Genomic DNA, 14096 nt, shown 5'->3' with positions numbered 1-14096 from the left:
ATTTATTTATTTAATTTCCCCCAAGAATTCACAGTGTGCATTATTGAACTAAATGTTCAGAGAGCCAGTGAACAATTCTTTTAATGATGTTTTCACCTATGTTTCCCATACTTAATAGCCTACTAGACTATGAAATCTTCCCTCAAAAGAGGCTTTCTCCCCCTCCTTCCCTCCTCCCTTTCTCTCCTCTTTTCCCTCTTCTCCCTCTTTAAAAACCTATCAGTATACTGTGGGAAACTCTTCTTTAAATGAATATCCCATCTATAAACTTGGGTTGACTATATTAATATCTGAGTACCTGAGGATGTAATCAGAATAGATGCATTGTGTACTTTAGTTATTGACTGAATTTCATGTGACCAAGAAAGTATACAAATCAATATGGCTTTTCCCCTAACTATAATTTCTACTATTTCATCAAATAATCTTTAAAATACCTCATTTTTGAGTAATAATAATATTAATTTAGCATACTTTTCTGTACATCTGGGCAGCTTAGCTATACATATTGCACAAAATTCTAGGTATTAACTGTTTTGTTAGATAAAAATAAATTCTAATAAGAAATTTTCTTTACTCATTGATTTATTCAACAGTATTTATCAAGCATCCCAAATATACCAGGCACTGTACTAGATGTTAGTTTCATGGAGCTTTGATCTTATGGATGACATTATCAAGTTAATTAAATGTACATTTGCAACATAGTATGGTATTTTAGACTTTTTATTCTGAAAATGGTATTTTCATCTATAATCTGTTTATTGAATCTTTGAACCAATGGTAACCAGTCTGATTTGTCCTATTTATAATTATATATTAATGTGAAATGCTATTTGAAAGTTATGTTCATTTAAAAAATGTAACTGTGTCAAAACTGTCTACAATCTTATTAATTAAATGTAAAATACAGCCCACTTATATGAGGATTTTTTTCAATAAATAAGTGCTAAAGTACTACACAATCTGCAGTTGGTTGAATCCATGGATGTGAAACTGCAGATATGGAGGACTGACTGTCAAGTTATACTCGGATTTTCGACTATGTGGAGGGTCAGTGCCTCTAACCCCCACGTTGTTCAAGATCAACTGTAAAACTATAATAACTCTGACAATAGTCTTTTATTTTATATTTGAGTGAGCAGCAAGAAACAGAAGATTTTTAATGAAGTGCATGTAAAACCTTTAGGTCCACAAGTTTATTTTGCCATTAGTTTGTTGTCCATGTTCAGATAAAGCAGTGGAACACTTCTTCAGGCTGACTCTTTGATTTAGATTTTTTCACTTTATTCTTAATCTGTACTTTTAATTACTACCCACCTTCCCCAATGTTTTTTATTTGCTTTCTGCCAAGTACATGGGAACTTTATAAGAGAAAATGTGTCTTTGGTCTCTAAATTTTAACCTTTCTTCTATCAGTTATCTCATTTTAATCTTCCCTTTTGTTTACATATATCATTTCACAATATTAACTGAGATCCTTCAGAAGATTTTTTTGTATCCAGAAAATAATGTCTGGAAACAGCGGGTAAACTTATTATCTTTTATTGTTTAACTCTTCATCTTATTCTAAAAACAGCAACCAAGACTACTGAGGGAATTTAACTAGATCTTAAGTGGATTATGAGCTATCTGAGGGCAGAGGCCATTATGTACCTAGCTTATATTTCTTTCATATGGTCCAGAATAGGAAGTTAATAAAATAATATTCAATGAATCAAATGTGAAGCTAAAACAGTAAATCTTCTTTCTGTATTTTCCTCTTTCAGTGAATATTCTTGGAGCTCCCTGTTCTAACCACTTTACCTCTTTCCCTGTTGTCTTCTGAGCCTTCTATTTGTTCATGTTTCCTAAAGATTTAGCTTTGATGCTATCCTCTTCTGTCTATATTGTATGCTCTTACTAAAGGCCTATTTGCAGTACTAAAACCACCAGTACTGAAACTATATATCTTTAATCTTCACATCTAGAGAATGTATCAAATTCACAGTAGACCCAACTAAACTTAATTTGTCTAAGTTCTTCCTCCTTTCTTGTGCCTTATTCTATCAGTTGCATTACCATCATCCTGATCGTGAAGATTTAGAACTTTGAGGTTAATTTTTAGTTTCTTTTCCATTGTTTATAATATCCAATCAATTGCTAACTTTTGGCAGTTTTACCTCTAAAATATATTTTGCATCTGTTCAATCCCGCTAGAACTATAATTTTCATTGACTCTTACCTGAATTGTTGAATACTTTCTTAATCTCCCTATAAGCGGTCTCACTCCTCTTAATGTGTCTTATGCCAGTTTAACAGTTATTGCCCCATTCTCCTGCTCATATTTGTTTTTGCATTGTCTACCATGAAATTCAGAATCTTTAATGTAGTGTTTGAGGCTCTCTGCCTATTATTCTCTTAAGGTACATCAATGAGTATTCAAAACTTACTCATCTTTTAAGATCCTGCCTAATGAAATGCCATATTCTGCATGAATCCTTTCTTGAGATATCTTATACTTTATCATCTTCTTTCAAGATAAAGAAACAGTACTGTGTTTACTTCATCATAGTGCCAAGCACAATGCCTTACACATACTAAGTATTCAGTAAATATTTTTGAACATCTGAAAGAAAGAGAAAAAATTTCTCCATAGCATTGTTATAACTATTTGATGTATTTTCCCTAAATAAAATTTATAGAACAACATTTAAATGAGGTCGTCATTGTTCTTTGCCACACATTCAATTTAATACTGAGTCTGTCCACTTTAAATAATACTAATTCCCAGTCTGTCCTATTCTAGATTGGCTTACTTTGCTAATCTAGACAACTTTTGTATCTTTAAACATGTATACTCCTATAACTTTTGCTCTTTCATTTTAAAATTTAAGATTCAATTTTTAAAATTTAAAGATTAAAAAAATCATCTAAGTCATTCCATTTATTTTTGTGTTAAATTCTTTCCTTACAATTTTATTCTATTTTGTATATAATATACAAATGATTTTCAGTGACTGAATACCCTACTAATCTTTTGCTGCTTTATAATTTTATCATCTCTATGACATTTCTTTCCATCACTTTGAATGTACTTAACTGTCCTTAAGTGTGCATAATATATAGTATTTATAGTGTGAAATATGCTTAAGTGTATATAGTAACAGGTAAAGTAGGAATAAGGGCTTTTTATCTGTGTGTTTATAAATTGTATGTGTGTGTTATAAAAATTTTTGTTGATTGAATCTTGGTGCTCATCAAACCCAGTAGGAATTGTTCTTTTCTTAGATCAGATCATCAGTTAGAGCCTTCCTAACTACAGATCTTTTCACATTGTTGTAAGTATCTATGGAAATTGATTAATTTAACCCAAGTTTCTTCTTTTGTTTCTTAATAAGTTCACTGGAATCAAGAACATATTCACTCTCTGACTTTCAAGAAAGAAAAGATTATTTTTTAAAATACTTAGGAGAATTATCTACTAAGTCCTTAAGAACATTTCACTTGATGCTCAATTAAAAAAAGTTAAAATATTACTTATAGAAAAAAGTTAATAAAAGAATGTGATATTCATCTTTGTGAGAGAAACCAAACAATGACCTGTCTCTTGCAGTCAGTGCCATATTAGTTATTAATTATAATTATTAATTAAATTAATGTGAACAACAGCTCTTACTGTATTTACCCAAAAGCATATGAATTTCCAAATATAATACAGAGTTCCACATGAGTAACAGAAAGTGTTAGTGATCACTTGCATTACTAGAAGATTTTTCTTTCCTCCTCTATTTGGTGAACCCTGGTTATGCTGAAGACTTGGTCTTGTTTAGGATGGAATTTTATTCCTTTCAGTAGCCTAATTTCTTCTTCAAAGGAATGGATTTTCATCACAACTGTTTTGTGTGGAATTTTTAAGGTATAAATTGGTAATCATTTTAAAGTAGTACACATTTATGTTTTGGTTTTGTATCAGGATCTTCTAGTGTAGAGGTTATTAGCATGAAGAACATGTCACTATAGTATAGTGGGAACAACAGCAGAAAACATACTCTTGCTGAATCTGCTGCATGGTTATTTAGAATACTAGTTTGATCTGACAAAACAAAGAACATAGTGATTTTAGTATGAAATGAACTAAGGCTGTTTTAAAATGTTTCCAAAGGATAGGATTCATGACATTAAATAAAAATATTGAAACATATTAATCAAACATTTTTTTAAATATCTGTTCTTTTACTTTTTTCTTTCAAAATTCATAGTGGACAACTTTGTAAAAAGCACTCTTTACGATTTTGAATCAAGGGGGGTTGGCTTTCTTTAGCCATAACACTGTAAAAAGTAGCAGCCTAACATGAATAAAAGGCGTGTAGTAGGAAACATGCTTCAGTTATCAATTCAAATCTGTTAACTACTGTGACAGGATTTGCAGATATCATCAGGCATGCCATTAGAGCCTAGTTTTGACATTAGTCTATTTTTTCTAAGTTAATATGTGTGTGTTCTACTGAGGGTTTTTTTTTTTTTTGCTATCATCCTAATTAAGTCAATGTGCCTTTTATCTGAGTTTTAATTAAGAAGATACCTTAAAGTTTGGAAATTGTGCTAAGTATTTATTTATTATAACATAAAACAGATGTAACTTATGATAAATCAATACTTAAGGAATTTCACATCTCTCACACTATTCACTAGCACATAGCAACCAGAATACTCTTCAGTTAAGAAATTGTAAACTGCTGGTTTGGAAATTCATCACAACATTAACTTGGAACTCTAAAGCATCTCAAATCACTAATATACAAATGAGCTCTTTGCAACATGTCAAGTAATCTTTTTATATGAATAATTGAGCTTGTTTGGATCAGTACAAAAGTGAAATTCAGGAAATTTCAGATAACTGTTGAATGATTAATAAAATTTTCCAGACTTTAATTTTATTTGGTATCAAATATCTGATACCAAATATGATATGTTGACAACCCTTAAAGGATAGTTGTTTATGTCTCTGTCTGCAGAGACCATTCAGGTTCAAGGTCAACACTGGTCAAGATTTTCTTTATCATTGAGGAGTAGAGGACTCATGCAAGATAAAGACAACTGTGATTTAAATCCAGCAATGTGGCCTTACTTTGGCTAAGCATGAAAAGTTCTTGGATTTCTTAAAGCAAATTTTTTCCCCAAGTCTATCTTATGATGTTGAATTTGCTTCCTTTTATGAACCCCAGATAAAACTATTCTTCTAAAAATCTACTGAAGTAATTGTTATACTCTGAAAGATTATCTAGCCGAACTCAAAAAGTCTATATAACCTGGAAAAATGTTAGGCCTAAAGAAGGAGTAATTTATGCAGGTACTGGTAACATAGCTTTGGCCTGAGAATGAGATTTCTAAGAATGAGATTTGTTTTCTAAGAAATGATAAATAACTTGGCACTTATTAGAAGCCTGTAATTACTGTATTGTAAATATTCTATCTACTCGAACATATTTTTTCTGATAATACAATTGGTTATAATATTTACTTATATTCTTTGATTACTCAGGGTGGTAAATTTTAGATGGGCATGTATTTTTATGTACAACTGATTTTTAAAAATTTTTTAAATTTCTCTGAGTGACCAATTTTTAAGATTTTAAAATATTTTAATGCAAATGAAATGAGATTTTTTTAAAAAGCTCTTTAAACTTGAGTGCTGTTTTTCTAAATGAATTATAAATTATAAAATGGAACAAAATATTTGAAACACTTTTAATTATTTACAATGGTGTCATTTTATTTTAATATGTATTATGAATATCAAGAACACATGAATATTATAAGAACATTTAAATATGCAGTTGAGCAAAAATAAAAAATAAGACGAAATCATACTGTTCAGAGATAATTACTTTTAAAATTTGGTATATAGCATATTATAGTTTGAATAGTTTTCCTTAATTCACTTCTACTAAGCACAATGTCATTTTCTTAACAAAACGTAAAATACACACATATATGCATGAAAAAAGTAGGAAATAATATGCTGTATACCATATTTTAAAAGTAATTATCTCTGAACAGTATGATATAGTCTAATTTTTTAGTTTTGCTCAACTGCATATTCACTTTGTTTTACAGCAGCAACTAACACAACAATGTAAAGCAATTATACTCCAATAAAGATGTTAAAAAAAAAAGAAAACCATTCAGTTTACTGTTCATCTCATTCATAAGTTATGTATAGTTTAAACGCTGTTCAGCTGTTGGTATTTTTCCTCATATGTATAATGATATCTTGGTTCTGTACTTATCTTTATATATGAGCTTATCTGTTAGCCTAAGTAGGATTTTCTACAGGCCTTTCTTCAGTATGTCTGTAGTTACCTGTTTTCCTGAGTGTGTCTAATCAAGCACTCCCTGACTCTCAAGACAAAGTTTCTGTAGTCAGCGCTACCACCTGGGATGAGAAGCCCATTTTTTTCCTTAGCATAAGTGGAGGAAGGGAGGATGCAGGGGATTAATTCCCTTTTCTCTTCCTGAACATGTGTCAAAGAGCTACTCAATCTCCCGCTCTAGCAACCCGCCCTTACTTCTGTCTGCTGCTTAAGAGTTTGAACTAGTCTCCATTTTCTGTGAGTTTGGGGCTGTTTTAATTTTTCCATTCCATTCGTGGCCATTTGTTCATTCAACAGTTACTTATTTAACAAATACTGTGCATAGGGCACACTTCCAAGTACACTTCCAAGTACTGGGAACACAGCAATAAAAAGTCATACAAGGTCACTGCCCTTAAGGAAGAGAAAGAATTGAAAAAATAATGAATAGCATAAGTAAGATTTTACAAAAACATAATGTAGTGCTAGTGTACAAGGGATGCACATGATGGAGAGAACCTGCCTTAGTAAGAATGGCCATCTTCCTTATTCAGGAATGTTTTGTAAACTCTGATTCAATAAGATAGCTTTCTAAGATTTTAAGACAAGGACAGATGTTGAAGTGTCTCTCCTATCTTGAGCTACATCTATCTTTGTTTAATATGAAAACACCACGGAAAAAATTGAAAATATGTTTCTTGTTAACGCAAGTTTCCATGTGTGTATAAATACTATGTATAAAAATGCAAAGCAGTTCCACTACCATTGAAATAGATACCTATTTAATGGAAGTAAAATCTGTTGAATGTTTTTGTGATGTCCATATGTAAGGTGCATGCTGTAGCTATAGGCTGTGCTGTGGACCGTGAAGTAGGTAACTGACATTCACCTGACATAAGAAAAGTCAGTTGAACATTAGAAAAGTCAACTAAAGTTCTACAAGTGAGTAATGCATGGTATAGTACTGTTTTTAAGTAATGAATAACTTACACTTTTATCCAGATTTTAAATGGTTATTATGCCTTCCAGAAAGTTCTGGTTCAGAAAATCTCATGTTACATAATTCTTTATTTTGAATATAAAGAGATATGTACCCTCACTATACATTGAACAACTATTTAAAACATGTTATTAAAGAAGTACCAAATATGCTCAGGGGATTCCATGTTTTGGTTTGTGCCTACTATTCTGTTATCTGATTTTTTTTCTTCATTTAATTCATCATGAACCTCTTACCATGCCAGTAAATAAAGATTTTCATCATAAACTTATTTATGGTTTCTTATGATGAATCACAGTTTATTTAATCAACTTCCTCTTGCTGAACCTTAAGTTTGATTTAATTTTTTTACCATTAGAAAAAAATGCTTTGATGAACAGCTCATTATTTGTATCTGTATGCTTTTCAAATTGTTTCATGTGAATCTTAAATGTTTTTTTTAATGAGATTACTGGGTCATAGTACTTCTGATACTTGTTGCTAAATGGCCCTCCAGAAAGAATGTGCCAACCTGTAATTAGAGTGAGATTATACTACAGTATCGATTTCTACATATTCATACCAAAGCTTTATAGTTATTTGCCAGTCAGAGCTTTATAGTGGTAGGTGATTGTTGTTTGATTTGCTTTTTTGAGTACAGTGGACTGGAATATTTTTGCATTTGATTATTAAGTCATTCTTTTCTCACTCCTTCCCTTCCTTTGGCTTTCCTTTCTTTCTTTGGTATGATCATGACACAAGGATATGTAGTGTGCATGTGAGGTTGGGTGTGCAAATGAGAGAGTGAGTGAAATGGACATTTATATACCTAGCTCATTTTTTTCCTGGTTGATGTTTATCTTTTTCTTAAGGGTTTTTAAGAACCCTTATTCATATCTTATGGAATAAGTACTAGCTATCAATCTAGCAATTTACAGTCTTGCAGATTCTCCCGGTTTGATCTTAGCCTTCTAACTTTGTTTTGTATCTACAGAATTAATAAGTATATATGAGTTAAACTCTGTTTTGAAGCACCTGTATGGAAATAGGGACTTTTATACATTGTTGATGAGAAACTAAGGGAAACTAAGCAGACATGACAAAAAATATGACTTAAATCCTTGATTGATGCTCAATTAGGGGAAAAACAGCTGGAAAGAACATTGTTTAGCATAGCACTTTATATAGAACTAGATGATTTATCTTGTGATTCTAAAATGTCATCATAAGAACTATAACCCAGAACTTGAAGACAGTGTTATCATTGTACATATCATATTTCAAGTAAGGTGAGATGATGAGGTTTTTTAAAGTTTACTAGGAAAATTACAGTTGTCAGAACTATTTATGAAATGTAATTGTTTATATTTGAACTTTGTGGCATCATAAATTTTTGAAGGAGCCAACAGATCCTTAACCCTTCAGTTTCTGCAGTGTAGTTAACTGTACATAGTGGGTTTTTTTAATTTCTGGAAACATTATATTATCTTTAAAGTCAGTTTTGTGTGTAACCTGTAATAAAATTTATATTTTCATGTAAGACATATTCTAAATAACCTGTCTTCTCTGGAAAATATGTTCTTAGCAAGTAAAAAAAAATCTAATACCATGAAATTCTGACTGCTGTGTACTTAGAAACAATGAAAAACAGTAGAAAATGGTTGTTTTTTTTTTTACTTTACTATGGCTTTAATAGCTGGGATGATTACTTGCAAATGAACAGCTGCATCTTTAATACCACAGGCTTAAATTAAGGTCCCAAAGTCCCATAGGTTTTACATTCCATGACATGTTAGCAAGAAACTTACAAATATAGAAAGGCTCATGTTCTAAGATGGAACACAATCCATATAATATCCATGACTAGTAAAGCAAATAAAATTCAGTCCAACATCAGCCTCTGTAAAAGAACTACAAAACGATGAAAGAGAAAAAAGGTAGAAGGAACTAGTTGGTTTCTGTTAAAGTTGAACAACAGTAAAAACAAACCATTTTCATCATGTTAGCAGTATTGAAGAAATTGATTTAGTTGAGCTGCTAATGTAATTATTTTGAATTTGTCATTTTGTTTTAATCTGAAATATTTTCATGTATTTTTCAGCCCTTGCTGAAACTATTTCTCTTATAATACTTAATAATATAAACATATAAGCCATGTGAGTTTTTTCCTTATTTTCATTTTCTTAAATCAGAAATATGAGAAAAGAATGATTGAATACTTTGAATTCATAATAAATAAACACTTCAATAAAGATTTGGTTATTTTAATAGCTGAATAGTCTTAGAACAGCTTAATGAATATTTTGTTCTGATCAAATAATTATTAAACTTTAAAATCTGTTGTATCAAATATAATTTCAGTTTTGCTGGAAGTTTGCTGAAACTGAGAATGAAGAACTCTCAATACAAAAAGGATAGTCCCTTGATTCTTTACCAATAATACCTGTATCTTTTTCTTAATAAAATAATAATAATTAAAAATTAGCTTCCTAACTTCCTACCTGTATTAATAAGAAACAAGAATAATCTGGCCATTCTTTCCCTATACTAAAAAATTATGTCTAAATTCAAATCAAATCTTCCAATTTTGATGTCATACTTCCAATGAATTTTTCTTTAAAAAGACAATCATGATGGTGTATATCAACCTTTAATGTTGTGTGTTGTACACATACATGTATTTGCATATGGGGTTTGTGTATCCATTCATATGCAATTAAATCCACATCTAGCCCCTCATCCCTAGCACTTGTACAACTGTATGTCATTATATGGCCTCTTTATTTTCTCTGGCCACAAATATACTAGCAAAATGAGAATGACACTATTTTAACAATCTCAAGACAATGGTAATGGAGATTATTTCAACCTTAAGGTGTTATTATATCTTTCTTTTTAACATCTTGGCTTTATGTTCTGCAAATAATAGTGAATTGCTACCTTTTAAAAACTGTAAGGTAAGTAATTTAAATAGGAATTTGATTTGTGACATTTTAGTTTTGGAGAGATTATTTTGTAAAAACTTGCTTGGGCAGGATGCTAATAGGTTTTACATGCAAAAAGGTGTCATGAATAATTAAATTTATTTATAAAAATGTTAAATGGTGTTTCTTTATTGTAGGACTTTATATTTTTAATATGCTGATAAACATTGTGAATCATTCGGAGAGGAGGGTATTATATGTAGTATTTCTCCTCAAAAGTATTTGACCAGAGATTTCTTTTTTTTCATGAAGCATATTGTAGGGCAAGTATTATGTAAAATATACTTAGAGAGGTGCTAGACTAGCATTTGGGGGTTTTAATACTTTAAGAAAATTTTACATCTTTTTCTTCAGCTTATCTTAAAACAGGGTGATTGTATAACACGATTATGTTTTTTCTTTTTAAAAATACCTCTCTCAATTCCTAAATTTTCTTGAAGTGGCAACTTCAAAATTTTTACCAATATGGTCATATTATTCAACTCATAATAATAATATATGTTTTCTTATAAATACTTTGTATGATCTGGGTTCTTACTCTTTTTTCATCTTCATCTCTTTCCATATTTCCCTTGAACTTTTTTTCCCAACTGTATGGAGCATACATTTACATGGGGCATCATGGTTCTGACAGACCTTTTTTTCTCAACCTTCCTTACCTTTATACATGTACTTTCTTTCTGGAATGCCCCTTTCTTACTTCACATCTGCTGATGAATACTTGCTTCATATGATTTAGAACTCAGATTAAGTGTAACCCCTTCAGTAAAGCTTTACTGAGCTAATACTTGCCATCTGTATATACATCCTTAGAATCAGTTATTAGTTCATAAATATTTATTAAGTATTTGACACACATATGTGAGGAAGCTGTGGGTGTAAGGATGAACAATATAAACATATAAAGAAAGAGCTCATATTCTTGAGAGCTGGACAGGCTAGTGAATAGACAACTATAATAATCTATGATAACTGCTATTCTAAGGAAGTACAGAGTGCTGTGGTTACACATAGGAGGAGGTGTGGAAACCAGGTAAAACTTTGGGAAACTGATGCCTGGCCAGAGATTTGAAAGATAAATAGGAGTTACTGAGGTAAAAGGTTGAGTTCAGTTAAAACATCTAAGAAAATGGTTAAAAACAGAGATGGACCTACATGAAAATAGGTGGGATTGCTGGGGAAATAGTCAAGCAGACGTTGATAATTACATGGTATAGTAATTATATAGTATTACCAACACTATAGTATTACCAAGTACAATGGCTTTGGGGATTGTAGGTCTGAACTTTGAGACCATGTTGGAATTGACTGTGGCTAATAAGATGGTGTTCTACTATGTTTGTAGCACTGTAAATAACATATATTGAGTTTGTTTCTCCACACCGTAGCCATTTAGTATACAATAGAAAAGGAAGCCCTACCTGGATTTCCATAAAAGAGTAAATTTTCAACGAACTTGAATAGATTAGTTATGTATACCTCTTTTGTTAACATGATATCTTAGGAACACAGGACTGCTTAAAGTCCATACATGTTTTCTCCAGACTAAGAGTAGTCAAAGTCCTTGTAAATTTTTTAGTAGACTCCATACTAATGTTATCCATGGAGTTTCTATATTACTTTATTTTCCTTTTTAGAGCTACATGTAAATAGTAGCCTGTAGCTTAAAATTTTCCTGTCAGTAGAGGTTTTCTCCCCTGCATTATTAGAAATTTGAGAAGAAGAATCAATTTGCTGTACCTTACTCATGCACATTACTTTATGTATAGTTTTAGATTATTAGTCTCTAATTTTAAATATGTTCAGATGATTAATAAGAAGACTGGAGGTTAAATTCCAAAAATGTTCATTCTTTTTAAATCAATTCACAGAAATTATTTTATAATATTCCCAGGGTCAACCTTTCAAGGCTCTTTATTTATCTATCTATCTATCTATCTATTTATTTATTTATTTTTTGCTGTACGCGGGCCTCTCACTGTTGTGGCCTCTCCCGTTGCGGAGCACAGGCTCCAGACGCGCAGGCTCAGCAGCCATGGCTCACGGGCCCAGCCGCTCCGCGACATGTGGGATCTTCCCGGACCGGGGCACGAACCCGCGTCCCCTGCATCGGCAAGCAGACTCTCAACCACTGCGCCACCAGGGAAGCCCCTCAGGGCTTTTTTAAAGGTCTTATTCAGAAATAAGATTCTTTGTAAAGTATTCAGACAAATTTACTCTTAATATCAAATTTGTTTTTGTTCATTTATGTTTCTGTGATATTTCAGCTTGTTAATATATACTGTTCCCTCTTATAACATATGCAAAGGTCTATAATCTTGACTTGACAATAGAAAAAGACCTAGGGATAGTTCTACTTTAGGTGAAATTATTTTACTATTACAGTAATAAGTCTCATTTGTTTTCTTTTCAGAATATTTTAGTTAATGATAGATGTTTATAGCGTCATGGTTCCTTTGAGCCTATTAAAGACTTGTTGAGTGAGTAAATGAATGTTTTCTGGTCCTTTAGAAATACTACATATTGCAGTTCTTTTTTCGTCAATTAAATAGAGGTGAACTGTATTTAAAGTCATATAGTTTAGAATTTTTACATAGAAATGGTCATGACCAATATATTAAAACTTTGATTTAGTTCTAATGTAATCTAACAGAATTTGGTCAAATAATTTAATTGATAAAGACATTTTTTCCTTAGCAGTGTGTAGTTATTGGCATTTAGTAGATGCCAAAGCTAAAACATCATGCTTTGATATGCAGCAGTATTGTAAGAAATTCTTCATTTGTGGTCAGGATTTGATATTTTATCATTACAGTGATTAAGTTTAACTACGAAGTTTCATCTGTACTCCTTACTCCGAAGTAGAGAATTGGTTTACTTTTTCCCTGGTAAAACCCTTTGTAAAATTATTCTGTGGAGTTGGGTGTACCTTCCAAGGAATAATCAGTAGATAATTGGATAGGAGGGCATTGAGCTGAGCTTCCTTCCCTGGGTGCTTCTAAAAGGATTAGTAGAAAGAACATAATCTTTTGAAAGAGAAATGTATACTACATACATGCATTTGTAGATTTCATTAGGAAACATTATGTAATAATGATCCTTAATAAAAGAAAATAGTCTAATAATAGTCCTTGGTTTACCTGGTGTCATTGATAGTTCATCTGTTCAGTACTTCTCTCTGTATATATTTTTTTCTCTTCTTTTGATATCTACAATAGATTTAATGTAATTGATCTGGATTAATAAAATCTTATTGTAATGTTTGTCATCCAAGGCCATGGTTTTAATTCATTAAATTAATAATTCCTTATGAACAATTTGCTAAGTATTGGGCTGGGGATACAGCTGTGAGCAAAATAGTCAAGGTTTCTGCCCTCTTGGACTTTTTGTGTCCGTGGGGAGAGACAAACAATGAAGTAAACAAATTACAACAAACTTTAATTTCAGAAAGTGTTAGAATCGTGGAGAAAGTAAAGGAACATAAAGTGATAAATAGTGATTGAGAGCAAGCTATTTCACGGTTGTTAAGGAATACTTCTCTGCTGCAGTATCACTGAACCAAGGTCTTAATAATGAGAAAGGGGCTGGTATGGGAAAAGCCACAGGAAAAGTGTTCCTAGTATGGACATCAGTAGGGAAAAAAAGGCCTAAGTGAGAACAAGCTTGGCATTTTCCAAGAACTAAAAAAGACCCAGCTCCCTAGAGTGAAGAAGAGAGGGAGAGTAATATGAGATGAGGACTGAGAACTAAGCAGAGGCCAGATTGTGATGTGTTTTGAAAGCCAGTGTAAAGGATTTA

At 31.6% G+C, this 14096-nt stretch overlaps 1 protein-coding gene across 3 annotated transcripts in view; it reads left to right on the top strand.

Annotated features, from left to right (window-relative positions):
• NOVA1 (NOVA alternative splicing regulator 1) overlaps window positions 1–14096 on the top strand; it is a 143760-nt gene that overhangs the window by 80996 nt on the left and 48668 nt on the right. The window lies entirely within an intron of this gene.

The sequence above is a fragment of the Mesoplodon mirus genome (assembly GCF_964341445.2).
Source record: "Mesoplodon mirus genome assembly, chromosome: 4".
Classification (NCBI taxonomy): domain Eukaryota; kingdom Metazoa; phylum Chordata; class Mammalia; order Artiodactyla; family Ziphiidae; genus Mesoplodon; species Mesoplodon mirus.
This window is presented reverse-complemented; position numbering and strand designations above follow the sequence as displayed.